Source organism: Hyperolius riggenbachi, chromosome 1, assembly GCF_040937935.1.
Source record: "Hyperolius riggenbachi isolate aHypRig1 chromosome 1, aHypRig1.pri, whole genome shotgun sequence".
NCBI classification, from domain to species: domain Eukaryota; kingdom Metazoa; phylum Chordata; class Amphibia; order Anura; family Hyperoliidae; genus Hyperolius; species Hyperolius riggenbachi.
This window is the reverse complement of record NC_090646.1, coordinates 378,840,819-378,867,586: the sequence shown is the minus strand read 5'-3', so window position 1 is coordinate 378,867,586 and position 26,768 is coordinate 378,840,819. Positions and strand designations below refer to the sequence as shown.

The 26,768-nt window shown below is 43.2% G+C and overlaps 1 protein-coding gene across 4 annotated transcripts in view; it reads left to right on the top strand.

The window, feature by feature from the left end:
• The first annotated feature begins 23,060 nt into the window (after positions 1-23,060).
• Positions 23,061-26,768, top strand: part of PLPPR1 (phospholipid phosphatase related 1) — a 178,785-nt gene continuing 175,077 nt past the window's right edge. For all 4 annotated transcript variants that reach the window (XM_068234346.1, XM_068234345.1, XM_068234344.1 and 1 more), the window contains exon 1: positions 23,061-23,354. The gene's annotated coding sequence lies outside the window, so the exon portion shown is untranslated. The remainder of the gene's footprint in view (positions 23,355-26,768) is intronic.

Here is a 26,768-nt window from a genome sequence, read left to right as displayed (position 1 = left end):
CTGAAAGCTTGCTATCGCTAAGGCAGCACAGTGCGAACTAAGGCAGCGCAACATCGCACTGCGCTGCCATTGTGTTTCATTTGTAGCTATATCGGAAGCCCAGAGCTGCAGTTGCTCTGGGCAACCCGTGTAACCTCTTCCATTATCCAGCTCTTAGCCTTGTTATGCTGGGTGGTCAGAAAGTATGACCCCCCAGCATTACATATATTCAGTTAAATAGAGGACAGACTATTAAATATGTGGACTGTTCAGCCATCCATCCCAGACACGGGAGAATTTATGAAGACATCCCCCTGTGTTTGTAAATTAAATGTTTAAAGGCAGCATATTCTGTACCCTGGTCTTCCAATCATCGATGGAAGGGCAGAGTGGGGGATCATGAATGTCTTACTATTTTTGGATAGCCCCTCTTCATGTTTATTTAAAGTGAACCTGAACCAAGTAAAATTATGTAAAATAAACATGTACCTGCAAATGAAAGACAAGAAAAAACACAACCGAAAGCCCCCAATAATGAATTACCAATGGTATATGGGTTTTTAAAGACAGCGAATAAAATATACTCACAAGTATGGGTTGCCGAATATAGGCAACCACTATAAGCGCATATGGGGATGTTAAGCCCGTCCCCACTCAGGCTAAGAAGTCGCTCTCTGTAGTAGAAGAAATAGGGCGATCACACCCTTCCAGCAGGTGGATAGTACTTACGAGAAGAAACAGAGGCGCCAGCAGGATAAAATTGGATCATATATGAAAACAATAAAATCGGGGGGGGGGGGGGGGGGGGGGGTAAGGGTGGACTTACCTCCCTAGAAGTCACAACATAACCACTGTATATGGTATTACGTACCTGCAAATAAATACTACATACCTGCAAATGAATATTACATACTTACCTCACCATCAGTTCCTCTCAGAAGCTCACCATTTTCTTCTAACAATGATTCTTTCTAAATATTGATATGGTGGGTGACAGCCCTGGAACTAAGGATCAGTGAGGATCCGTGAAGGTTCCATAGGATCCAGAGCCTTCCCTCTCCTTAGTTAAGTACCTGTTTGTTTGTTTTCTTTCCAGGTTCCCATTACCTTTAACTTATCTCTCGGGAAGCTGAAGCATTAGGGTTTTCAGCTTCTAACTACTGTATATCTGGTGCTGTCAGTTATAACTGAAAAGACATCTGCTGTGTAAGGTAATGTGCATGTTTCCCTATGGGTCAAGCAATATTACTGGTTAATGGAGTGCTGACCCGGAACCTTTTATGGGTTCATCGCCATTTTTAAAATAGAAGATGGAGAATTCCATTGATCACAGTGGACAAACAGGATGCAGAAGAGGAGAAAGAGATTGATGAGTAGACTATGCGGGAGGTAAGTAGGACATGTGTATGTTTATTTTGACTTTAATTTTGCAGTTCAGGTTTACGAAGTACTGGAAAGTGGGGTTGTTTAGAGAGCATTTAGAACACATTTTAGAGGACTATGTGAAGTATTTTATAATATGGGCCAGAGTAAGATAGCTCTCGTGTATATTACAGAGCTGTGTAAGTCTTTTTTGTGTAAGACATATCTCCCAATCCTCCTCATCTAATTCAACACTCAAATTTGTATGGCAAAAGGGAGATTGTTGCCTTTCTCAAGATCTGAAAAGCCCAAAACTCAGGAGCTTGTGCAGAGTTATAAACAAGCCATTTTAACATATGTTCCAATTGAGAGGCCAGGTAACAGAATTGGGAGACATTGTAAAATGGTGTGTTTAAATGTGGGCCTCAACTTGCCACAGACAATGGATAATAAAAAGGATTTAAGTCTATGAAAAAATGACATCAGAAGAAAGACAGGGGAATTATGTAAAATATAAGGTATTTTTGGAAGCAGAACTAATGCTGCTCCGTAGACCCCCGTCTATAAGAGAGCATCTTCTCTGTCCCTGTGCTACAGAACTGCAGGTTGAAATACTTGTGGGAAGGATATATGCTCCCGACCACTGCAGTGCATGCTGAGAGATGAAGGCCATGCAGTTACACTTACCTGTGTTTTCTTTGATGTGCCTTAGTTCACTGCTCAGTTGCTCTGATGGTTTCATTGCAAATGTTTCCTTGCATGGCTGGGAGTGATGACTCCCATTTATGTGTTCAAATAGTGTGCAAGGGAGCCAGCAGCACCACTTTGCAATCCTAATCCTTTCGTATGCAAGCTTGTGTTCTGCAACTATATGTGCACATATCCTAAATCAATTTGGATGCATAGGAGCTCTCCTCCCAGGGAATGTGGAAAGCAGGTGGAAAAGCCTGATTTATACTCTTTCTGCCTCTAAGTCAACTTTCTTGTTGGTCCCTATTCATGTTTAACAGCTGTTGTCCCATTTCCATGTGCAGCCTACTTTTCTGCGTGTAACATTCATGTACAGTATCCCTCTCTTTCATCCATGTACAGTAGTCCCTTTCTTTCATGTATAGCTTGCCTGTTCAGCATCTTTTCTCTTCCACATGTTAATCCCCATTTGTAGCCTACCTTTTACTTTTGGAGCCTCCTCTTCCATATTCAGAAACCCTTTGCCCTCCTTGGAAGCAGCTGCTCAGTAACTGGGCCTTTGTGGCCTTACCTGAAATCTGGCCATGGTAGGTGGGGTGTGAAAGGATGCAAAAGTTTTATTTACTGCTTTGTGCAGACTTAATTTATGAACCAATGAAACAAACAGAGAGAGAATTCTGGGTATCATTTAACACAAAGCTGCACACTGTTGCCATGGTTTAGCTATACTCCATTACCAAGGTAGCCAGGAAATTTCCTACAAAAAGTTATAGCACCCTAAGGTTAAAAGATAATACACAGTGAAATTCAGTTACACCACTGCTTGTGTAGTGATGCCATATGTCATATAGATTTTTGTATTTATATGGGTAACACTTTAACATTTCTTCTCGATAAAAGACATGGCTATAAACTATAAAGCAGCATCACCTAATATTTGCTGGCAATCACTGCAGCCACTACCTGGGGCATACTAGCCAGAAGTGCTCTCTAGCAAATGCTTAATAAATCCATGCTGTCCCATTGTATGTCAGCACACAGTTACCCACAGGCATGCTTGCTGACTTCTGATAATAAATATTGCAAGATGGATTTTACCTGCATTATAGTGGATCACTGCTTAACACAACATTAGCAAGTCAACCTGTCTGTTGATCTATGCTTGAAAAATGTTAGATATTCATGTTCTCCACTGCCTCTAAAGCCTTCCTTTCTTTATGTTTTATCTGTATACATTGCTTTTCTGTACTTCAGCCCATGCTGAGTAAAGGTGGCCATTAACTATACAATTCCCTGGACGATCGACCATTTCCAATCACCATGGTAACTATTGGTCATTCCCATTAACGAGTGAATACTCGCTAAGCACTACTAACAGATTAATGGAATCAATCTATTTTTCAGATCAACCCCATCAATCTGATCAGATTGGTTAGGAGGAAGCAGAGGGACACAAGGACAACTTAATAATGGCTGGCAGGAAAGGGGCAGGGGTCATCCAAAATTTTGCCATGGGTTAGGAGGGACTATCTAGTTATGTTGCATGATACCCCTACACTACCAGCGCTAGGGGTATCATGCAACTAGCGCTGGTAGTGTAGGAGTATCATGCAACTAGCGCTGGTAGTGTAGGAGTATCATGCAACTAGCGCTGGTAGTGTAGGGGTATCATGCAACTAGCGCTGGTAGTGTAGGAGTATCATGCAACTAGCGCTGGTAGTGTAGGGGTATCATGCAACTAGCGCTGGTAGTGTAGGGGTATAATGCAACTAGCGCTGGTAGTGTAGGAGTATCATGCAACTAGCGCTGGTAGTGTAGGGGTATCATGCAACTAGCGCTGGTAGTGTAGGAGTATCATGCAACTAGCGCTGGTAGTGTAGGGGTATCATGCAACTAGCTGTGGTAGTATAGGAGTATCATGCAACTAGTGCTGGTAGTGTAGGGTTATCATGCAACTAGCGCTGGTAGTGTAGGCGTATCATGCAACTAGTGCTGGTAGTGTGGGGGTATCATGCAACTAGCGCTGGTAGTGTAGGGGTATCATGCAACTAGCGCTGGTAGTGTAGGGGTATCATGCAACTAGTGCTGGTAGTGTAGGGGTATCATGCAACTAGCGCTGGTAGTGTAGGGGTATCATGCAACTAGTGCTGGTAGAGTAGGGGTATCATGCAACTAGCTGTGGTAGTATAGGAGTATCATGCAACTAGCGCTGGTAGTGTAGGGTTATCATGCAACTAGCGCTGGTAGTGTAGGCGTATCATGCAACTAGCGCTGGTAGTGTGGGGGTATCATGCAACTAGCGCTGGTAGTGTAGGGGTATCATGCAACTAGCGCTGGTAGTGTAGGAGTATCATGCAACTAGCGCTGGTAGTGTAGGGGTATCATGCAACTAGCTGTGGTAGTATAGGAGTATCATGCAACTAGTGCTGGTAGTGTAGGGTTATCATGCAACTAGCGCTGGTAGTGTAGGCGTATCATGCAACTAGCGCTGGTAGTGTGGGGGTATCATGCAACTAGCGCTGGTAGTGTAGGGGTATCATGCAACTAGCGCTGGTAGTGTAGGGGTATCATGCAACTAGTGCTGGTAGTGTAGGGGTATCATGCAACTAGCGCTAGTAGTGTAGGGGTATCATGCAACTAGTGCTGGTAGTGTAGGGGTATCATGCAACTAGCTGTGGTAGTATAGGAGTATCATGCAACTAGCGCTGGTAGTGTAGGGTTATCATGCAACTAGCGCTGGTAGTGTAGGCATATCATGCAACTAGCGCTGGTAGTGTGGGGGTATCATGCAACTAGCGCTGGTAGTGTAGGGGTATCATGCAACTAGCGCTGGTAGTGTAGGGGTGTCATGCAACTAGCGCTGGTAGTGTAGGGGTATCATGCAACTAGCCCTGGTAGTGTAGGGGTATCATGCAACTAGCGCTGGTAGTGTAGGGGTATCATGCAACTAGCGCTGGTAGTGTAGGGTTATCATGCAACTAGCGCTGGTAGTGTAGGAGTATCATGCAACTAGCGCTGGTAGTGTAGGGGTACCATGCAACTAGCGCTGGTAGTGTAGGGGTATCATGCAGGACTATCTAGTTATGTCCCTGGTGGGAGCACATGCCATTTAATGTTTACATCCTGAAGAATATTACATTTTCACTGCATTATTATTATTATTATCAACATTAAAGCAGAATATAACCCAGCATTTCATCTTTGCACTAAAACATTATTTACAGCATATTATATGCAACCAGAATCTTTTTTTTACTAGACCAGCATTGGAAGGATTACACACAGAGCTTGAAAGTTCAGTGTAGTGAAATGTGGACGCATCCAAACTTTAGATGATGTTATTTTGTGTTTACTTAAATGTATCAAGTGAGGAATGTGACACATTCTCTGACTGTGGAGAAGCTGCTCAACACAGACAGAGAGTCAAAGCATCTCTGCGTGAATGAATGAATGAATGAATAAAACCAGTTATTAATAAAATGCAAAGTCAGCTCACAAAGCAAAAAAACTGTACCTTTGGGAAGCTATAACTTCTAAATGAATAATAATACTTATGCACAAATGCAAATATGATAACCGTATGGCATATAAAAAGTAGGAAAACATGTTTTTATTGAATATTATGTCAGGGTTTTAAACCGCTTTAAAAAAACGTCAACCTAGTGCATTATGCTTAAAAACAAGAAGAGAATCGAGAGCCCAATATGGTGCAGTATTGTCAGGTAAAATGAAGAGTTCAATACAATTTTATGTGTATATACTCACAAACACGGGTTACCAATAGGCAACCACTTTAAATGCAGGTGGGGAGCATTAGGACCTGACCCCACTCAGGTTAAGAAGTCGCTCTCTGTAGATAGTAGATGGGGATGCACCCCTCCACCCAGGGTGGACTAGAAGATCAGCAAAAGCTCGGTATACAGAGGCGCCAGAGTAGAGTAAAACGTTTTAAAAACCGTTTAAAAGCAGAGGGGGGTGTTAGGGTGGACTTACCTCCCTCTTACAAAAAAGAAAACTCACTCGAGTCTCGATAAAACAGAATTGACAAATGATTTATTCAACTCCACAAATGCAACGCGTTTCGCGGGCGTGACCGCGCTTCCTCAGGCAAAAATGGGAGCACAACTCAGTGGGTCAAGCAGTAGGTTTGAGCGCCTCTGTCTAGTGCATTAGAATGACTTTAAAGAGGAACTTGAACCAAGGATTTAACTTCATCCCAATCAGTAGATGATGCCCCCTTTCCCACAAGAAAACTTTACCTTTTCTGAAATAGATCATCAGGGGAATCTGTATGGCTGAAATTGCGGAGAACCCCCTCCCACAGTGTGATGTCATGACCATGTTCCTGACCGTTTGCTTCTTGTGAACCTCATTGCATTGTGGGAAATAATAGCTTTTTCCAACTGCTACACAAGCAGTATCTCTCTCTCTTATAGAACTCTTAGTAAACAAACATTCCGCACTGATCTCCTGGCAGAACTAAAGATGTCACCACCAGTGATAATCAATTTCAGAATGTAAATCAGGGGAGGAAAGATTTTACAATAGGCAAACACTGACTAAATAACCTAAAAAGAAGCAATTTTATTTATTATGTTATTGTCACTACAATTCCTCTTTAATCGCCTCCATATCACCTGTTAAAGTTAGTTTGTTGTTGTTTTTTGTGTATATATTTTTGTTTGTTCCACCATATATAAAAGAGCAAAAACTTTGACATGGAATATGAAGGGAAAATAGTGCATTATGACTCATCTTAAAAAGTTGTAAATATGTAAAAAAATAACCAATATTGTGCCAGAAAAAAATCGCTTGGTAATACCATCTCTCACTGACATTCACTACTATCTTGAAAATGGTCATGTTACTGCTGAGCAGCCAATTTAGGCAACCAAAAAGACTTAATGCACTTGTCTAAATTGCTACAATAACCTCCATACTGTGGCTGATTAGATGGCTAATATACTAATTATTGCTTCCTGATCAATAGGTTATGGTAAAACGTTATACAACGTGCTTAAGGCCTCTTTTCCATGCACTGTTGAGCTGGGTGCTCAGCAAGTAGTTAGCAGGCAGCAATAAGCAGTTAGCAGGCAGCAGTGAGCAGTTGTGAGAGTTTTAGAAGCATTTCACTGCCTATCAACAGTCCGTGGAAAGGAGGCCTTAAAGAGTTTGAACAGCACATCTTGAAACCTCAGTCTGCTTTAAAGAGAACCCCAGCTGACACCCAGTTAAAAAAAAAAACATACTACCTGACCCGGGTGGTTAATTGGATCAGGTACAGCCAGTTTTCAACCGCTCCCCGCCATTCCTCTGCCCCGTGTTTCATTACTTTTCATTACAACAGTCCGTGGAAAAAAGCCCTGAATTGAAAATAAATACATATTACTGGTCTATATATCTGAAGCTTATTGTTGTTATCATAATATGATTTTATAGCAACGCCCTCTTTTCCTGCTCTTTTCCTGCATGTCATACAGAGTGCAGTTCATGTCACTAAAATCTGACTGCTGTTATCCAGGGACCTCATTTACTATATTGTTCACACCAATAGAAGCAGCATAAAAATGTGTACAAGAGCATTTTTTTGGGCTGTCTCATTCACTTGCACAGAAGTGAACAGAAGTTTCTCTATGATGTGTTCAAACCTAATGACTCTGAACACAACCATGGACAATATTTAGGGAAGCTTATTAGCCTGCCAATATGTTTCGGGATGACAGAGGAAACTCAAACTAGGGGAGAACATACACATTCTATGCAGACTGGCTGTTTGTAAGGAAACGCGGAAAATCAGCCGCCTCTACTCAGCGGGAGGCGGCTGTTTCCATGGAGAGCATGGCGGTACGCGGAAAAACCGCCGAGTCTGACGCGGCGGTTAGCACGCATGGCCCTGTTGCTGACACTTTGACCCAGCGCGGGGAGGCAGCCGCCGGTGCAGATAGCGGTGCTACCAACCCCGCGCATGGGTCAGCAGAGACATTGCAAAGCAGTACTGGTGTGGCTGGGACTGATAGTCCACCTAGGTTCAGAATGACGCGCGTGCGCGCGGAAAGGCAGAACTTTTATGGCAGTCAGAGAAAGGTCAGCTGACCAGGCCGGTCAGCTGACATTTTCAGCAACTTTCATTGGTCCAGCACTTAAGGGAGGTGCTGGAGAGCACCCCCACATGGGTTCGTGTGGGAGGGTGGTTTTACGTGGGTGACCATGGATGTCACATCGCTTTATTCCTTCATCCCACACGACCTAGCACTGAAGGCCATGGATTTCCATCTTTGTAAATATTCTTCTTTTGATGCTTCTTTGCGGGCTTTCCTCAGGAGGGCTGTGGAGTACCTCCTCACACACAATTATTTTATGTTTGATTTGGGGTTTTATCTTCAGAGATGCGGAGCTTCCATGGGGGACAAATTTTCCCCCTCTGTTGCGAACCTCTACATGGGGTGGTGGGAGGAGCTCCGCATCTCTGGGGATGATAACCCCTATGCCTCCCATGTCATTTGGTATGGGAGGTTTATTGATGATTTGCTTTTGGTGTGGGGTGGCCCTCCTGCCCTCCTGGGGGAATTCTTGACCTACGCCAATGACAACGACCTCAATTTGAATTTTACCATGAGCTCAGATCCGGTCACAATTGATTACTTGGATCTCACCCTTAAGGGAGACCCTCTATCACACTCAGTTACCACACGAACTTTTCGGAAACCCACAGCGGGCAATTCCATCCTGCTTGCCAATTCGTGCCACCCCAGACACACTATCAATGCCATCCCCACAGGAGAATTTACTAGGGCGGCACACAATTGTTCGAATCCATGTGATCTGGAACAAGAGTGTGATCTGGTAGAAACCAGACTTAAACAAAGAGGCTACACAAAGAAACAATTGGCCGTGGGATGACATAGGGGTCTTAGGAGACCACGTTCAGATTAATTAAAGAGTAGAACCTGGGGTGAGACCGGAGAGGACAAGGTTACTTTTGTTACCGGCTACAGCCTGGAGTTCAATAAGATTACTAGTATTGTTAAAAAATATATTCCGGTGCTGCACCCGGACACAAAACTTAAAACCATCCTGGATAGAGGATGTCGTTTTTCTGCCAGAAGGGCCCGAACTCTAGGGTCCATTCTTTCACCAAGCCTTTTTCGGTCCCCCTCAGCTTCTCATACCCCTACATGGTTAGCCACAGTGGGCTCCTACCCCTGTGGTTTCTCCACGTGCAATTATTGCCAATGTCATAGAAGGGGCAACTCAGTGTTCTCTTTTGTGCATAACAAGAGCTTTCCAATCAAACAATATGTAAACTGTAACACCAAGTACGTTATCTATACTATTTCTTGCAACCTGTGTCGTATTCAATACGTAGGATGCACTACCCGCAATTTGAGAGCTCGCGTAGCGGAGCACTATTGTGGTACCAATTGGAATACTTTTCGTAAATCTGCAGTTTCAAAACATTTTGAAACTGTGCACAAGGGTGATTTAACTTCCTTCACTTTTCAGGGAGTAGAACGGATAGTGAGTCCTATTAGAGGGTGTGACATGCAAAGATTGCTATTGAAACGTGAGGCTTTTTGGATTCACAGACTGGGCACCCGCATTCCACAGGGTTTGAATAAAAAGTGGGATTTAAGCCTGGTCTATACATACTGAGGATTTGTTCCTCTTTAGATTATACCCATAATGCCTCTCTATTGTGCTGTTTTCCTTTGCTTATGTATCTTCTTTTCTTTTGCCCAGCGGTATCCATTATATGTGTATATATAATATATATGTATATGTATTTGTATCAACACTGCACGACTTTAATATGCATATGAATCTTTTGTCGAACTAAGTAGCAACACTTTTACATCTTTAATACGTTGTCTTTTGATGTTATTATTGTATTATTGTGTTTCCGATGTATGTCCCTTTAAGGAGTGATTTGTAGACTTCCAGGGGTGGAGTTCCTCCCTCCTGGTCTCATATAAATTTCTCCTTGAACAGGTTCACTTTTAACTATGATTAAGGGCAGATGGTAGGCCCAATATACGCGTGAGTTGATCCTGTGATTTTATTGCCATGTCTGTGGATTTTTCTAATAAACTACAAACTTTTTATACCTCTACTTGGTCTGGCTTGCGGATCCTCTATCTCTGATATCCTGTTGCCAAACTCTGCTCGTTCCTGGACTCAGTATTTGCCTCCTGATTCTGTACCCCGCTATTCTGATACCCCGTTGCCGAACCCTGCCTGTTTATTGTATTCCGTATCTGTCTCCTTAATCTGTACCATATCTGTCTGTGTGTTTACGACCTGGATTGCCCAACCTCGAGAACTGGCCTTACTGTTAGAGGCAGTTCCCAGACATGTTAGTGACACCCTCTCTCTGGTGTCACTCACACTCTGTCCTTCCTACTTTCAGCTTAGCTCCTCCCCCGGGAGAGTCTAGGCATACGGAAGGAACATACTTCTGTGCAGTACTCCTTACTGCTTCTGTACCTTCTCCTAAGGTGCAATACTCAAAGTATTACTGTCACACCAAAACACTCTTATCTCTCAGGTGTCCAGAGGTTAAAATATATATCTGATTATCGGTGATACTGCAGATCATCAATAATCGGGTATATTCTGCATTCTCGGTGATACTGCAGATCACCGGTAATCAGACCCTCACTGTGTTACACCGATCGTTACAGAACGACAGACCAAAACAATATGGACGCACGCTCTGACCATCTGGGCGCACTTGCCACTTCGGTGGATAACATCAACCAAGTGCTGGGTAATCACAAAGCGTTAATTGATGCCCTATTAGGGTCTGTACAAACCCTCCAGACGTCAGTGGACGAGGTACAATCTCCTCCTAGCATTGACATACGTATGCCTGTACCTGAAAGATTTTCTGGCCACAGATCTGATTTTCGAAATTTTAGGAGTAGAGTTTTGTCTTATTTTGAGTTGAGACCCCGATCCTCGGGGACCGAGACCCAAAGTGTCACATTTATTAAAACCTTGTTATCTGGCGATTCTCAGACGTGGGCGTACAGTTTGCCCACCGGAGACCTAGCCCTTACTTCTGTGGAAGAATTTTTTAAAGCTATGGCGGTAATTTATGATGATCCAGACCTTGCCTCGACTTCTGAGCAGAAGCTCAAGCTTTTGCGTCAAGGCAAGGGTCCGGTCGAAGATTATGCAGCTGAATTTAGGAGGTGGGCAGTTACAAGCCGGTGGGACACTTATGCTCTGTTAGATTGTTTCTTGTCAGGGCTGTCCGATGAGGTCTCTGATCTAATGCTAAGTCAGCCCAAGCCCAGAACAGTCGATATGGCCATTTCAGCGGCCATTCGAATCGACCGCAGGCTGCGCTATCAAAAACAGACCAGGGGTAGTCACCGTGTCTGAGTAGTGTCTTACGCCACGACCCCAGTGTCCCCACCTCCTTCTGCCTCACCTCCTCCCGTCTCGCCTCCACCCGAGCCAATGCAGATTGGTCGGTCTAAGCTCTCCCAGGTGGAGCGAAGACGGAGGATGTCTGAACAGCTGTGTCTGTACTGTGCTGAAGGGGGACATAGAGTACGAAACTGTCCTAATAAGCCGGGAAACGCTACCGCCTAGGAGTTGTAGGGGGTAACACCCTAGGCGCCCGACTCTTACCCCTAGAAGATAAACGGTTGCTTCTTCCTTGTACAGTTACATGGGAAGATAAGACCGAGGTCACTGAAGCCTTTGTTGATTCAGGCTCTGCAGCTAATTTTATGGATTTTGAGTTTGCTAAGAAACTGGGTATTTCACTCACCCCGGTAAAACCACCCATCCAAGTGACAGCTGTGGATGATTCCCCCCTGCAGAGGAATCATCCGTTATCACAGACACCAGAGGTGGAAGTCACTATAGGGGTGCTGCACAGAGAAAGACTGCAGTTCTTTGTGCTACACATGACAACCTCCACAGTTATCCTGGGTATGCCCTGGTTGAACCTCCACTCCCCACAGATCGATTGGGCCACCGGTCAGTTAACTAGCTGGTCAGATCATTGTGTTCAGCAGTGTTTAGGGAAGGTGAAGTTAGGCCAGACCAGGGTTCATTTGGAGGGTGTACCCGTGCAGTATTCCGAGTATTCAGATGTATTTTGTCCCAAAGCTGCAAATAACTTACCTCCCCATCGCCCGTTCGATTGCCCCATCGATCTCCGATCTGGTTGTATGCCTCCCAGGGGCCATCTTTATAATTTGTCTGGGCCAGAGAAAGTGGCCATGCAGGAATACATCCGTGAAAACCTAGCCAAAGGGTTCATTCGCCCGTCCCGGTCGCCCGCTGGCGCAGGTTTCTTTTTTATTAAGAAGAAAGACGGTGGCCTGCGTCCCTGCATTGATTACCGGGGTTTGAATAAAATCACAGTGAAGAATCGCTATCCTTTGCCCTTGATAGACGACTTATTCACGCAGATTACTGACGCTCAGATTTTTTTAAAATTGGATTTACGGGGTGCATACAACCTGGTGCGGATTAGAGAGGGCGATGAATGGAAGACAGCCTTTAACACGCCCAACGGGCATTACGAGTACTTAGTGATGCCCTTCGGGCTGTGTAATGCCCCGGCCGTCTTCCAAGAACTAATTAATGAGGTATTCAGAGAGGTGTTGGGCAAATTCATCCTGGTTTACCTGGATGACATCCTTATTTTCTCCAACAACCTCTCCGAGCACAGATCCCATGTCAAGTTTGTGCTGAATAAATTAAGGCAAAACATGCTTTATGCGAAACTGGAAAAATGCACCTTTGAGGTCACATCTGTTGCCTTCCTGGGATATATAATTTCCACCTCGGGCCTGTCTATGGACCCTGCCAAAGTCTCCGCTGTTCTGGAATGGCCGCAGCCAGTGGGGTTGAAGTCTTTGCAGCGTTTTTTAGGCTTTGCAAATTACTATAGAAGGTTCATAAAGGGGTACTCCACTGTCATTGCACCCCTCACCAGTCTCACTAAAAAAAGGGCAGATACCACCCACTGGTCTCCAGAAGCCCTGCAGGCATTTTCTACTTTAAAAGATCTGTTCTGCTCTGCACCCATCCTAAGACATGTGGACACTTCCTATCCCTTCATCGTCGAGGTGGACGCCTCAGAGGTTGGAGTGGGGGCTGTGCTGTCTCAGCGGTCTGGGTTGCAGGGAAGATTACACCCGTGTGCTTATTTCTCTCGTACGTTCTCCCCAGCAGAGAGAAACTATGATATAGGCAACAGAGAGCTCCTAGCCATTAAACTGGCCTTTGAAGAATGGCGTCATTGGATAGAAGGAGCAGAACATACGATCACGGTTTACACTGATCACAAAAATCTGGAATACATCGAGGGGGCTAAAAGGTTAAGCCCTCGTCAGGCTCGATGGTCACTGTTTTTCTCAAGGTTCAGATTTATTATTATGTACACGCCGGGTAGCAAGGATATTAAGGCAGATGCCCTCTCCAGGTGCTTTGAACCAGAGACAGCACAGCCCTCCGTTCCTGAGACCATTGTCCCACAGAAATTGGTGCTAGCTATAACTGAAACTTGGGAGGACTGGAAGGAGACTTTAACTCCCTTCCAGCTGGACATCCTGGAAGGGAAACTGGATGGGGTCATGTTTATTCCTCTACCATTTCGTCTCCAGGTCTTGGAAATGTTCCATTCACACAAGAATGCGGGACATCCTGGGGCGTCTAGGACGCAGGATCTTGTGGCCAGGTGTGCTTGGTGGCCTTCTCTGGCAGCAGATTGCAAAGAGTTTGTTAGAGAGTGTACGGTATGTGCAAAAAGCAAGCCCTCCCGGCTGGCACCTGTAGGTACGATGCAGCCTTTGCCCACCCCGAGTGAACCGTGGACCCACTTGTCCATGGGTTTTGTAGGTGAGCTCCCCAGGTCTGAGGGCATGTCGGTCATTTGGGTGGTAGTCGACCGCTTCAGTAAGATGGCCCATTTTGTGCCCTTGAAAGGACTCCCCTCGGCCCAGGAACTGGCCGATTTGTTCATCATCCACGTTTTCCGGCTGCATGGCATTCCGGAAAACATAGTGTCAGGTCGGGGAGTCCAATTTATTTCTAGATTCTGGAGGGCATTTTGCCACCAAATGGGCATGAAGCTGTCATTTTCATCAGGCTACCACCCACAGACCAATGGGCAGACTGAGAGAGTCAATCAGTGATTGGAGCAGTTTTTGAGGTGTTACGTTGCAGAGGCGCAGAATGACTGGGTCAAATTTCTGCCCTTCGCCGAATTTGCACAAAATAATTTGAAAAGTTCTTCCTCCGGATTTTCTCCGTTTCAGGTAGTGACGGGGAGATTGCCCAAGTTCTCCCCATTGCCAGTGGCCTCCACCCCGTTTCCAGCTCTGGAGGCCTGGCAAAAGTCTTTTTAAGACATTTGGTGGACTGTTAGAAATAATTTGGAAAAAGCGTTTCAGAGTGTAAAGGGTCAAGCTGACAAGAGACGTTCTTTAGAATGGAGATTCCAACCAGGAGACTTGGTGTGGGTGTCCACACGTCACTTGACTCTAAAACAGCCCTCAGACAAGTTGGGCCCCAGGTTTGTCGGTCCATTTCCGGTGGCTAGAAAGATCAATAATGTTACTTATGCCATTGATCTTCCTGCCAGCATGCGTGGCGTAAGGTCTTTCCATGTGTCACTGCTCAAGCCAGCAGTCCATGTGGGTCCCACTCCTCCTCCTGTGATGATAGATGACCAACCTGAATACGAGGTAGAAAAGATTTTAGACTCACGTGTGGTGCAGAATTCAGTTCAGTATTTGGTGCACTGGAAGGGGTATGGGATTGAGGAAAGGACATGGGTACCTGAGTGTCGCATGCACGCTGACAAATTGAAAAGGGAATTCCACGCCTTACATCCTGAGAAGCCGGAAAGGAGCTGTCCGGAGTCCACTCCTCGGGGGGGGGGGGTGTACTGTAAGGAAACGCGGAAAATCAGCCGCCTCTACTCAGCGGGAGGCGGCTGTTTCCATGGAGAGCATGGCGGTACGCGGAAAAACCGCCGAGTCTGACGCGGCGGTTAGCACGCATGGCCCTGTTGCTGACACTCTGACCCAGCGCGGGGAGGCAGCCGCCGGTGCAGATAGCGGTGTGACCAACCCCGCACATGGGTCAGCAGAGACATTGCAAAGCAGTACTGGTGTGGCTGGGACTGATAGTCCATCTAGGTTCAGAATGACGTGCGTGCACGCGGAAAGGCAGAACTTTTATGGCAGTCAGAGAAAGGTCAGCTGACCAGGCCGGTCAGCTGACATTTTCAGCAACTTTCATTGGTCCAGCACTTAAGGGAGGTGCTGGAGAGCACTGGTGTATATATACTGGGTGCTGGTCATTCTCTGGTTGTCTGTCATTGCGATCACATCGTGGTAGCACTCAGGCCTTGTCTGTATCTATGTTCTAGCATAGTTTCCAAAGGTGTTGACGATCACGGACCTCACACCTTAGCGTTAGGAAAATTGAACTGTATTATTTGTTATGACATTCTGCCTGCCTGACTATTCTTCTGTACTCTGATTCTGTACCTGATATCCTGTTGCCAAACTCTGCCCGTTCCTGGACTCTGTATTTGCCTCCTGATTCTGTACCCCGCTATTCTGATACCCCGTTGCCGAACCCTGCCTGTTTATTGGATTCCATATCTGTCTCCTGAATCTGTACCGTATCTGTCTGTGTGTTTACGACCTGGATTGCCCGACCTCGAGAACTGGCCTTACTGTTAGAGGCAGTTCCCAGACCTGTTAGTGACACCCTCTCTCTGATGTCATTCACACTCTGTCCTTCCTACTTTCAGCTTAGCTCCTCCCCCGGGAGAGTCTAGGCATACGGAAGGAACATACTTCTGTGCAGTACTCCTTACTGCTTCTGTACCTTCTCCTAAGGTGCAATACTCAAAGTATTACTGTCACACCAAAACACTCTTATCTCTCAGGTGTCCAGAGGTTAGAATATATATCTGATTATCGGTGATACTGCAGATCATCAATAATCGGGTATATTCTGCATTCTCGGTGATACTGCAGATCACCGGTAATCAGACCCTCTCTGTGTTACACCGATCGTTACACTGTTATTTTAAAAGTAGGATGTCTTATTCTGGTTCAGGAGTTTAGTTGTTGAAAAGATGTGGGTCTCCTTCATTGGAATTTTCATTTCATAATGTGCCAAACATTTTCAGTGGCTGACAGGTCGGGACTTCAGGCAGGTCAGTTAAAGTAAACCTGAGATGAAGGGAAATGTTGAATTTTACATACCTGGGGCTTCTTCCAGCCTCCTGAAGTCTGTTAGATCCCTTGGTGTCCCTCCTAACCCTCCATTGTTCAGCTGTTACATTGGTTAAATTGTACCCGAGATGGAGTGGAAAAGAGGAATTTTACTTTCTTGGGCTTCCTCCAGCCCCCTGAATTACCTGCAGTGTCCTCCCAGACCATACCATCAGGGTAGCAATTTGCTCTAAAACATGTATATATCATTCAGTATTCAATGTGCCTTCCCAGATGTGCAAGCTGCACATAGCAACCCACATGCACCCCTGTGCACTTACATCCAGCCAAGCGATGCTTCTCTTCTTTAGCCCAGAGGACACAAGACACATCATTTACACATCAGTGTTTATCATTTTGATAGGTCAGACTAAAGGATAATTTTCCAATCTCCCTCAATCCATCTGAAATGAGCCTGGATCCATGCATCCTTTTTATTTGGTAGAGTTTTAAAGGGGCACTGTAGTGTGAGGGATATGCAGGCTCCCATACATTCTTTTTTATAGAATGCTAATTACCTGGCAGCCCCGCTGAACCCCTTTTGTATCGGTAGAATCTGAATCAAATAGCATTTGGCTAATATGGCCAGACTTCAATCCTAGCATCGGATGTTCATACTCATTCTATGTCAGTGGTTGAAAATATTACAGACACAGTATCATCAGGACAGTCAGAAAATTGGCACAGTTTATAAGAAAAAAAGGCAGGCCTCACATCATTCTCACTACAGGGTCCCTTTAGCTTGCATTTCTGAATGCAACAACAAACCTTGTTCACTGAGAATAGCTTCAGAAGTGTCCGTGAACTCATAAAGTTATTTTCACTGTCAAATCATGTCTTTTGTTCAATGCAGTGCTGCCTGATGGGCCCAAAGATCACAGCCATCCTATAATCCCTTTTGGCCTTGTCCCTTGGGTATGGAGTTTTCTTCCGATTGTCGCAATCTTTTAATCATAGTATGTACTGTAAATGATATAATCTCCTTTTTCTGCAATTTTATGTTTAGGAATATTGTTGGAAAATGGTGGTTTACCCCTTACCCCTTTACTTCTGGGAGACTCGGTATCTCCGGGATGCTATTTTTGTATGCAGCAATGTTACTTGCCAATTAACTTAACTACCGTAATTGTAAAAAGTCCCATTAGGTGTTTTCCATCCTTTTGGTCCCAACCCCAATTTACTGTAAAAGCGTTACAGGCATTACATTAAAATAGGCATTTATTTTTCTAAAAACAATAACATTGCTTATTTTCAACATTACATTTTTTGTGCTGTTTTTAATTTAATGAAGGGATTAAAAAAATTGTAAATCAGTGCATTTGTTTTTCTCTATACTTTGCACAGTGTCCCAGCTGTTTTAGAAGCATGGTTGTTTTACCTAGTTACACATTGATAACTATTGGCAAAAATAAATAATTGCACTGCAGGTTAGGTTCACACTCATTTCTGAATAACCACATTATAACTATTTCTTACCATCTGCCTTCACTTTCCAGGCTAATGCAGTTACTAAATCAATTAAAAATTACTCTTCTGTACATTCCCCTATTGATTTCATATTTAGACTTTAGTATGAACTATTACTGTGTACTGAAACAGCTTTGTCTACAGTAAAAGGCAATGCTTTATGGTATGGTGAGTTATAACATATAACCACTACAACGGCAGACTGATATGAAAGAACTATGTGCATTATAAAAAGCACAAATAGCCATAAATAACTTAAAGACATTTATTTCCTTTTAGAAGTGAAAAATTCTGCCTAATTTATTCAAATACTAGTCGGAAGCCAGCTAGCCATTTTTTCGCTGCTGTCATATTGCTAAAAACAAATAAACAATCCGGAATAGCTTTTCAGTTCTCTGTGTTTACTATGATTATACAGGTAATGAGATTATATTCAGCCATGCAGAGCATGATCCCAATATCTTTTTCTACTTATTCTGTGTAATTGGTATTTATTGACATGTATGGTTGTGGGGAGGACTTGCAGATAGAGGACCCTCACTATACCTTATTTCATGGTAAAACAATAGATCATCAGTGGTGGAAATTCAGTATGGCCCTGCAGCGCTGGGTCCCTGGTTCGAATCCCAGTAGGGCACTATCTTCATAGAGTCTGGACGTTCTTCCTGTGTCTGCATGGGGTTTTTCCAGGCATTCGGGTTTCCTCCCATATCCCCAAAACATACAGATACGTTAATTGACTCCCCCCTAAATTGGCCCTAGACTATGATATATTCATTACAGGATACATACATAGACATATGACTATGGTAGGGATTAGATTGTGAGCCCCTCTGAGGGACAGTTAAGTGACAAGACAATATACTCTGTACAGTGCTGCAGAAGTTGTCAGCGCTATGTAAATACTAAATAATAATAATAATAGTGGCCGCTCAAAAGTCAGCCATTGCAAATCTTGCCCAAATCAACACATATTCCATGAAGCTGATATTAACACAGATTCAGGAACTTACACAAATATATTTATAATGCACATAAACTAATTTTTATTGAATACAAAATTAAATTAAATAGTGATCGTTTTACATTTTCATTAAATTAAATTCCAAACATAACCCATTCTTCATAAAATATAATGTTATGCCCATTATGTAATAGTGTGTCTGCTAAAAATGAAATATTGTGTGTTCGCTTGCATACATTATGGATAGTATGCAATAATCTTGACACTGTGACAGCTTTGGTGTCAAAAAATGCACAGTAAGCAGTATATCTACAGTGAACACCAAAGTCAGGAGCACCATGGTAACACACTGGACTCTGTCAATATAAGCTTAGCTTTCACTACTGTTAACCATACTTAGTAAGGATTATTTTCCCACTTCACCTTAAACAATGATAACAATGAATAGAGAGAGCCAGCTGTTACATGGTATACCCAGACATAGAAGACTTTCTATCTGGGGTATTTTTGCCTCATAAAATCCTCCTCTATAACATACAAAGAAAACTGTGCCAACTTTATGGCCTAATTCTCATGGCTGTAATTCAAAGTACGGTATGTTACTTTTTAACAATGCAGATGAGTAAATTATTTAAAGCGGATCCGAGATGAAAAACTAACTATAGCAAGTAACTTGTCTATATATCTTATCTATAGTTAGATCATGGTTTACACAGTAAATCTAGCTGTAAGCAGCTTCAACAGTACATGATTATTTCTTCATGTGATACAATGAGAGCAGCCATATTATGCTTGTCATCATTACACATGCAAGCTGCTCTGCATCTCCTCCCCTCAGCCTGAGAAAACTCCACTACTCCTCCCTCCTCTCCTCGTCACCCCCTTGCCTCTGAAATCTTGTGCATGCTTCAGCAAAAGCCTCCTCCTCCCCAGGCTGAGTTCCCATGAGCACTTGGGGGCTTGGATACTTTCATTTACAAGCAATTAAGTAATACATAAAATTAAAAAAAAAAAGCATTTGGGGGAGAATGCCCAATAAATTACAGTATATGTAAGGGGCAGAAAAATGAAGGCTGCAAAAGTTTGTCTTGGATCCACTTTAAGCAAGTAAAAATACATTGCTGGCATTACAGTGTATATTTTTACATAATGCAAAATTACATAGCATAACTTTACAGACATACGGTAACCAATTAGCTTATGAAATAGAGCATTGCTTTGCCTTTCTGTACCATAAAATTTGTGATATATGATAAGTGCTTTGGTGCATCATGTAAAACTTTGTGCTCTGCCTGGCACTAACATCCATGCACAAATAACTGCCACTATTGCTGCCCAGGACTTTTTTCTTTTCCAGCCACTCTCCCAGCCTTGTATTAGTGGATGTGGACTGGCCATGCATCAAGCATGCCTAGTGGAACAAAGCACTTGTGCACAGAGGAGAAAAGCCATGCACATGTAGCTTTGTTCTACTGGGCATGTGCAGATCTTACTTGCACATGCCCAGTTGGGATGTGCTCATGCACTGTGGGAGCACAGCCACAAAAAACTTATTAAACAAGCTCTTATCGAATATGTTTAAAGGGACCCAGTGCTGGAACCGTGGGCCCCAGGAAGACCCGGTAAGCCTGTCCAGTGACTTCCAACTACTATGGTAACTATCTCATTTTAACCAATTTTCTCACTTCAGGTATCTTTTTTTTTACTTCAGGCTGATTTTACTCCTCTGATAAGATCTGACAATAGTTACCTGCTGTTCCAAACACTTCTCCATACAGGGCCAGCACTGAGGTATTAGTAGCACTCCAGGAATGTGGGATGCAGGAGGGGATGAAGAGTAAAGAGTACAGCTGAAGTATATCTTGTATAGGGCCCACAACATGTTTATGGATTATATCTCTGTGCTCTTCCAATGTACCCTTGACACAGAATCACTAAAGAAAACATCTGTCTGAACAGCCTAATAAGCTGGCTTCACAAGTTTACATTTTAAGGGATTGTTCTAATGGTATCTATGTTCAATGTTATTTTATTGAAGGGAGGTGCCCTAAAAAAAACTAAAAATAGCTTGCCTTGCTTTAAAGAGATATTAGCTAAAGACAGGGCGAGTTTCCGGGGTATTTTGCAAGGGTGACAATACATCTGATCAGCAGGAAACTTCTAAAATATTTTTATTATACGTTTTATAATTTTTATTTTACATTTTGAAAACACCACATTTATATAGATGTGGTCAGCCATCACTTTGCCATTCAGTAAAGAGACTCTGAAGCGAGAATAAAACTCGCTTTTTCCCTTATATTCAGCAGGGGCATGTTTACCCCTGCTAAAACGCTGCTATCCCGCGGCAGAACGGGGGTCCTTTACTCCCCAAATCCCCCCCTGCAAAATCCACAACCAACTTGGTCGTAGATTTTGCTGCTCATGGAGGCAGAGCTTTCGGCTGTAGCCCTGCCTCCATGTGCATCTATCAGCGGCGGATCTCCGCCTCCTCCCCACCCCTCCCAGTGAAGGAAGACTGAGATGGGTGGGGAGAGGCAGCAATCTGCGCTGATAGACACGCTGAGAGGCAGGGCTGCGGCCATTAGCCCTGCCTCAACAGGAAGCGATCCCCGGACACCACGGAGGGGATTTGGGGGGTAAAGGACCCTCGTTCTGCCGCGGGTTAGTGGCGTTTTAACAGGGGCAAACATGCCCCTGGAATATAAGGGAAAAGCAAGTTTTATTCTCGCTTCGGACTCTCTCTAATAACACTTTAGTGCCATTAATTAAGAACACTTAAGTGACAATCACTGTACTTATAAAGTATTGATCAGTCTGACTGCCATTTTATAGATTACCAAATAGCGTGCAGCAACTGAAAAGGGCAAAGGGCTTATTATATACTGTTTCTGCAGATTGCCACATTAAAGTAACAGTAAGCAGTTGCAATGGAAATCTGTGGGTTGCTTACCACTAATTCTTGTAGTGAGAAGTAGAGCCCCATACACACGTTTGACAATCTTCAGATGACATGGTGCCCAAATCTAGTGTGTGTACAGCTGCCTCCTGATGCCATTTAGCGATCCAGCTAGTGCCTACAGGCGCCTGATTATTATTATTATTATTATTATTATTTATATAGCGCCGACATATTACGCAGCGCTGTACAGTGTATATATATATCTTGTCACTAACTGTCCCTCAAAGGAGCTCACAATCTAATCCCTACCATTGCAATATGTCTATATTATGAAGTGTAAGTACTGTAGTCTAGGGCCAATTTTAGAGGGAGCCAATTAACTTATCTGTATGTTTTTGGAATGTGGAAGGAAACCGGAGTGCCCGGAGGAAACCCACGCAGACACGGAGAGAACATACAAACTCTTTGCAGATAGTGCCCTGGCTGGGATTTGAACCAGGGACCCAGCGCTGCAAGGCGAGAGAGCTAACCACTACGCCACCGTGCTGCCCATGATGATGGAAAGGCAGCTCACTCCCTTCCCCAAGCGCCTCCCTCTCTGCTTCCCTGAGTCCTGATGAGAGTGTTAATGAAAGGTTACTCACCCTGCTCTCTGCATTCCACTGACAAGATCGCCCTTCGGTCATAGGCACCTCTAGCTATCTAATACTGTTGTTCCTCTAGCTACTTGGGGGCACCTGTAGATACCTGTGAAGGGGAAAGGGAAGTAAGGAAGTGACTGCTGGGACAGCCAGCACACTTGCGGGGCAGTTTAGTAGGGGGTTTGTAGGTTCATGGAGGGAGAAGTCTAAGGTGGCAGGACATCTGTGCCTATAGGCTCCTGTGATGTAAATCCGGGCCTGGATCCAGCATACAAGTGTATACGTCTTACAATCCTGGCTGCCAATCATTTCCAGTGAATAAAGCTGTGGATCACCCGTTTTGTTTAATTATGTTACTGATGATCATTCACTGATCACTAATGAAGAAAATAAGATCAACCTTTTATAAACAATACATTATAAAACTGGCGATCACCATTTCATTATGATTAACCCTTTCTGTGTACATTGGTATATAGGCGTTCTGTCAAAATACTGTAAGTCTCTATTATTTGTGTTCATCTAGCGCTCCATCTATCTTTGTAAAGGATAATTAGAAGATTGATACATTTATTATAGGGGAAGACATTGAGCTATCTGGGGAGGACGCCTGGCTATAAACCTGTTAATACCCCGAGACACAAGCACACGATCTCTAATCTATTTCACAGCTATTTCTCTATACCCAGTGGATGTGTTTGCCTGTCTCAAAGAGACTCTAATGACCTGCTACGCGCATGCTCTTTGTATTACTTACCCCCCTCCTCCTCCACCTCCTCCTCCTTTCCACAGCAAGTAGCTTTCTAATTCCATCTATTAATACAAACAGGGGAAGCCTGGAAAAACCAGGATCTACACTATTTGGAAACCACACAGATAAAGCGTTAGAGAGAGAGAGATGTTTGATTGATGCACAGAAGCAGGATTACAAGTCAGCCACATCAGCCCCGGCACATAGTCAACAAGAATATTGTAGCCCAGAGCTGCAATGAGAATGCCTTCATTTGGGATTTTGTCACATGCAAGTTGGACGGGGTATTGGGACTCCTAGCTGGACGTGCAGGCTGAAAAGGAGACAAAACAAAAAGGTAAGAGGCACAATGAGCTGTTGTGACAAGCAAATGCTGTTTGTATGGGGGGATGCTGCTGCCTCAAGATAAAAGGAAGACAAATCCTGCTGTGATTTAGGATGCTATAGTATGGAGAGGAGAGGTGCTGTTGTGCACCTGACTGTCTCTACATAGGAAGGGGGTTTTACTGCATGCACATATTCCCCTACAGATACCCTACAATGCCTTTGCTTTATAGCCGTGACAAATTATGCAAGATGCTGCAGCCTTGAATACCAGCACAGATTTATATTCTGTCACACACCAGCTAATTCAGCCTGGCATTCATAGGGTCTAGTTCTGCATATAGAGTTTTTTTCCTCCCCCTTATTGGATGGAGCTCTCTGGAATCTAGATTATGCAGGTTAGCCCAGTTATTCCTATTGTGTGGTCAGTTTGAAAAGTAGCAAGGAGGGATGCGTGAAATTCACTGTGAAATTGGAAAACAAAGCATCGTATTTACCCAAGAGATGAAGGGCCCCTTCACACTGTGTCCGTTGCGTCGCGTCAAAACGACGTTATCATCGCAACGCGATGCAGTTGTATTCCTATAAGGCTTTCACACTGAGTGCAGTGCACTGGGTTCAACACAGCGCACTGCATGCCGTGCATTAACCGGGCAGCACGCGCGTTTACAGTGGCAGTGAAGCATAGTTTTATTGTACTATATGCTTCACTGCATAGGTGCACCACACTTCTAATGCCTGGTGTGAGTTTTACACACTGTTGTGATGGTATTGCAACCTGCCCAGTGCAAAAGGACTCAAAGGCTCTCTCATTTTCTGTTTAATTACTGGACTGGAAAATAGAAAAGAAAGGGTGATGTTGAGGTCACCCATGGACATGATGACTTATTATTTAATACCGCCACAAACTGTCTGCGAGCTTGTGGGATAAACCTGGGGGGCTGGTGTTGCTTTCAAATAATCATTGGTGGCCACGCTCCCAAGGGAGGGAATGCAATCTGCACAGGAAAATTAGGTTTTAATGACAGGGGGGATGGATGGGATATTTGTGAGCATGCGACCCCCTATAGATGCCATGCAGAAGGGGAACATGGACATGTGACATCATGTATATACGCTATGCAGAACAGGAACATGGACATGTGATCATGTATAGATGCTATGCAGAATGTGAGCATGAACATGTGATCATAGATAGAGGTTATGCAGAATGTGAATATGAACATATAAAGATGTATGCAAAATCTGTTCAACATGAAAATGCAAGCTATTATGTCATATTAAATGCTTATTTATTTTTTTATTTTTTTTTTCAAATGTGCTGGTAGGTTACCTGACTAGTAATCAAATTGCTTCTGATTATGTACACCATCTGTGGATGCTGGTATGACTGCTACTAGTTTATAAGCTTATTTGTGGTCCACACTGATGTAAATGGTTCTATGCAACGTGCAAAGGTCTGTTTAATAATCAGTGCCGTATTATTATTATTTTATGTGTTATTATTATTATTATTATTTCATTAGCAACTTATTGATAAAGGATGTATCTTTAATCACAAGCTCTTCAGCTCTTGAATAAGCGGTGCATCTGCTGTGTGTTAATTTATAATGGAAAAGCGCTGTGCCCACTTTGCAGGGTGCACACAATGGGAAGGTTAGCAATGAATGGAGGAGGTGGATCCAGTCTGTTCACTGACAACTTGAGAGTTTTATTTTGGTGCCATTTAATTGGAGCACATGCTATGGACAGTGCAGCAGAAATGCCCCGACTCTGGCCTGGTCTATATTATTTTACAAGCAGTGTTTTAATTTAGTTTTAGAATTGGATTACAAGGCCAAACATTTGTCATGTTTATATCTCTAATTTAATCTGGGAAAGTAAGTGATTCACGGTGCTGTTGTGATTTACTGGATGCTTTACATTTTATTTGCGGAAATTGAATACATGCACTGTAGTTGCTGTTATAATTTCTGCGCTGGGACCAATTCTCAAGTCAATTGTCAGCAATCACATTACAGCAAATGACTGCTGTGGATGTAATGTGAACAAGCTGAGAAGGGGTGGTGTGAAGACCCCATTTTAGGCTATGAAGCTTGTTTGTACCGGACATTCTGGGTTGGGATTTATGTCTTGTATATATGGCTTTATTTACTTTTTGAATTTGTCACAGTCTGTAGGTGAAGTGGTATGTTAATGGTGTGCATATGCTGTAGATGATAAAAACCTACTTTTAACCCTTACACTGCTGCCAACGTCTATAAGTGTTTTGTGTTTTCGCAATCCATATGCCACGGACGTCTAAATGCTTCTTAATACAAAGCTACTTCCACCTGCTGCGGACGTCAATGGGCATTTTTGTATCCCTATGTTCTTTAGCCACAGACCTCTGAAAGGCATTTAGTACAAAGTTTTGAAATGGCCAACTTTCTACTCTACTTGAAATATGCAAATAATTCTAAGTTGATACAGAAATATGCAAATGTTACTGCAAATCTATGCAGTTTGAATATGGACCTGTGAAATGCTTTTACTGCAAGATTTGATTAGTCCATTTTTCAATAGATGTTCATAATAATTACAGTAGTATAATTTTGTATTGTATAATAATTAGTATTAGTATATATGTACTAGCATAATTCTCAATCATCTCACATTTATTTGCACCTTAATAACAATCCTATTGACTGATTTGGACTTTGATACATCTAGATTTGGGCAAGATATTTAATAAAAACACAGCACAAATATAGCTGGCAATGGCATGTAGCTTTTGTAAAAGCTGTTAAATTAAAGGACCACTATCTTGAACATTTTTAAATATAAAATACATGTGTACACTTACTTATATGAAGTACATTTTTCTCAGATTAAAATGCAGTATAAACAACTTTCTTCTGTATTCCTGTCACTTACAATATGCAGTAAAATCTGACAGATTTGACTGGTTCTGGACTATTACAACTACTCATGGGGGATTCTCAGGGTTTTCTTTGTCAAAATAGTATGCAAACAAGAAAGGAAGGCTGGTTGCAGTCTCTACATAGATCCTTTTCAGGGATTGCTTTTGTAGAGAACACGAGATATACTGAGAATCCCCCATAAGGAGATGGACTAGTCTAAAACCTGTCAGCCTGTAAGCAACAACAACATAGGAAAAACTTAATTTATAGTACATTTCAATCTAAGAGAAATGTTTTTTCTTATATGTATGTGTACACATGTACCGGTATTTTAAGTTTTACAATTTTTTGAATAGTTGTCCTTTAAATAGGTTACCAGTTATCACATCCTGTTAGCATTGCCGTCTATGCGGTGCCCATTTCACCAAATTACCTGCTTCGCTTGTAAACTATCGTTCCGTGAATAGTTAGATACAAACAGATTGAACATTAGGTGAGAACCACCATGTTGTTTGGATGGCTCT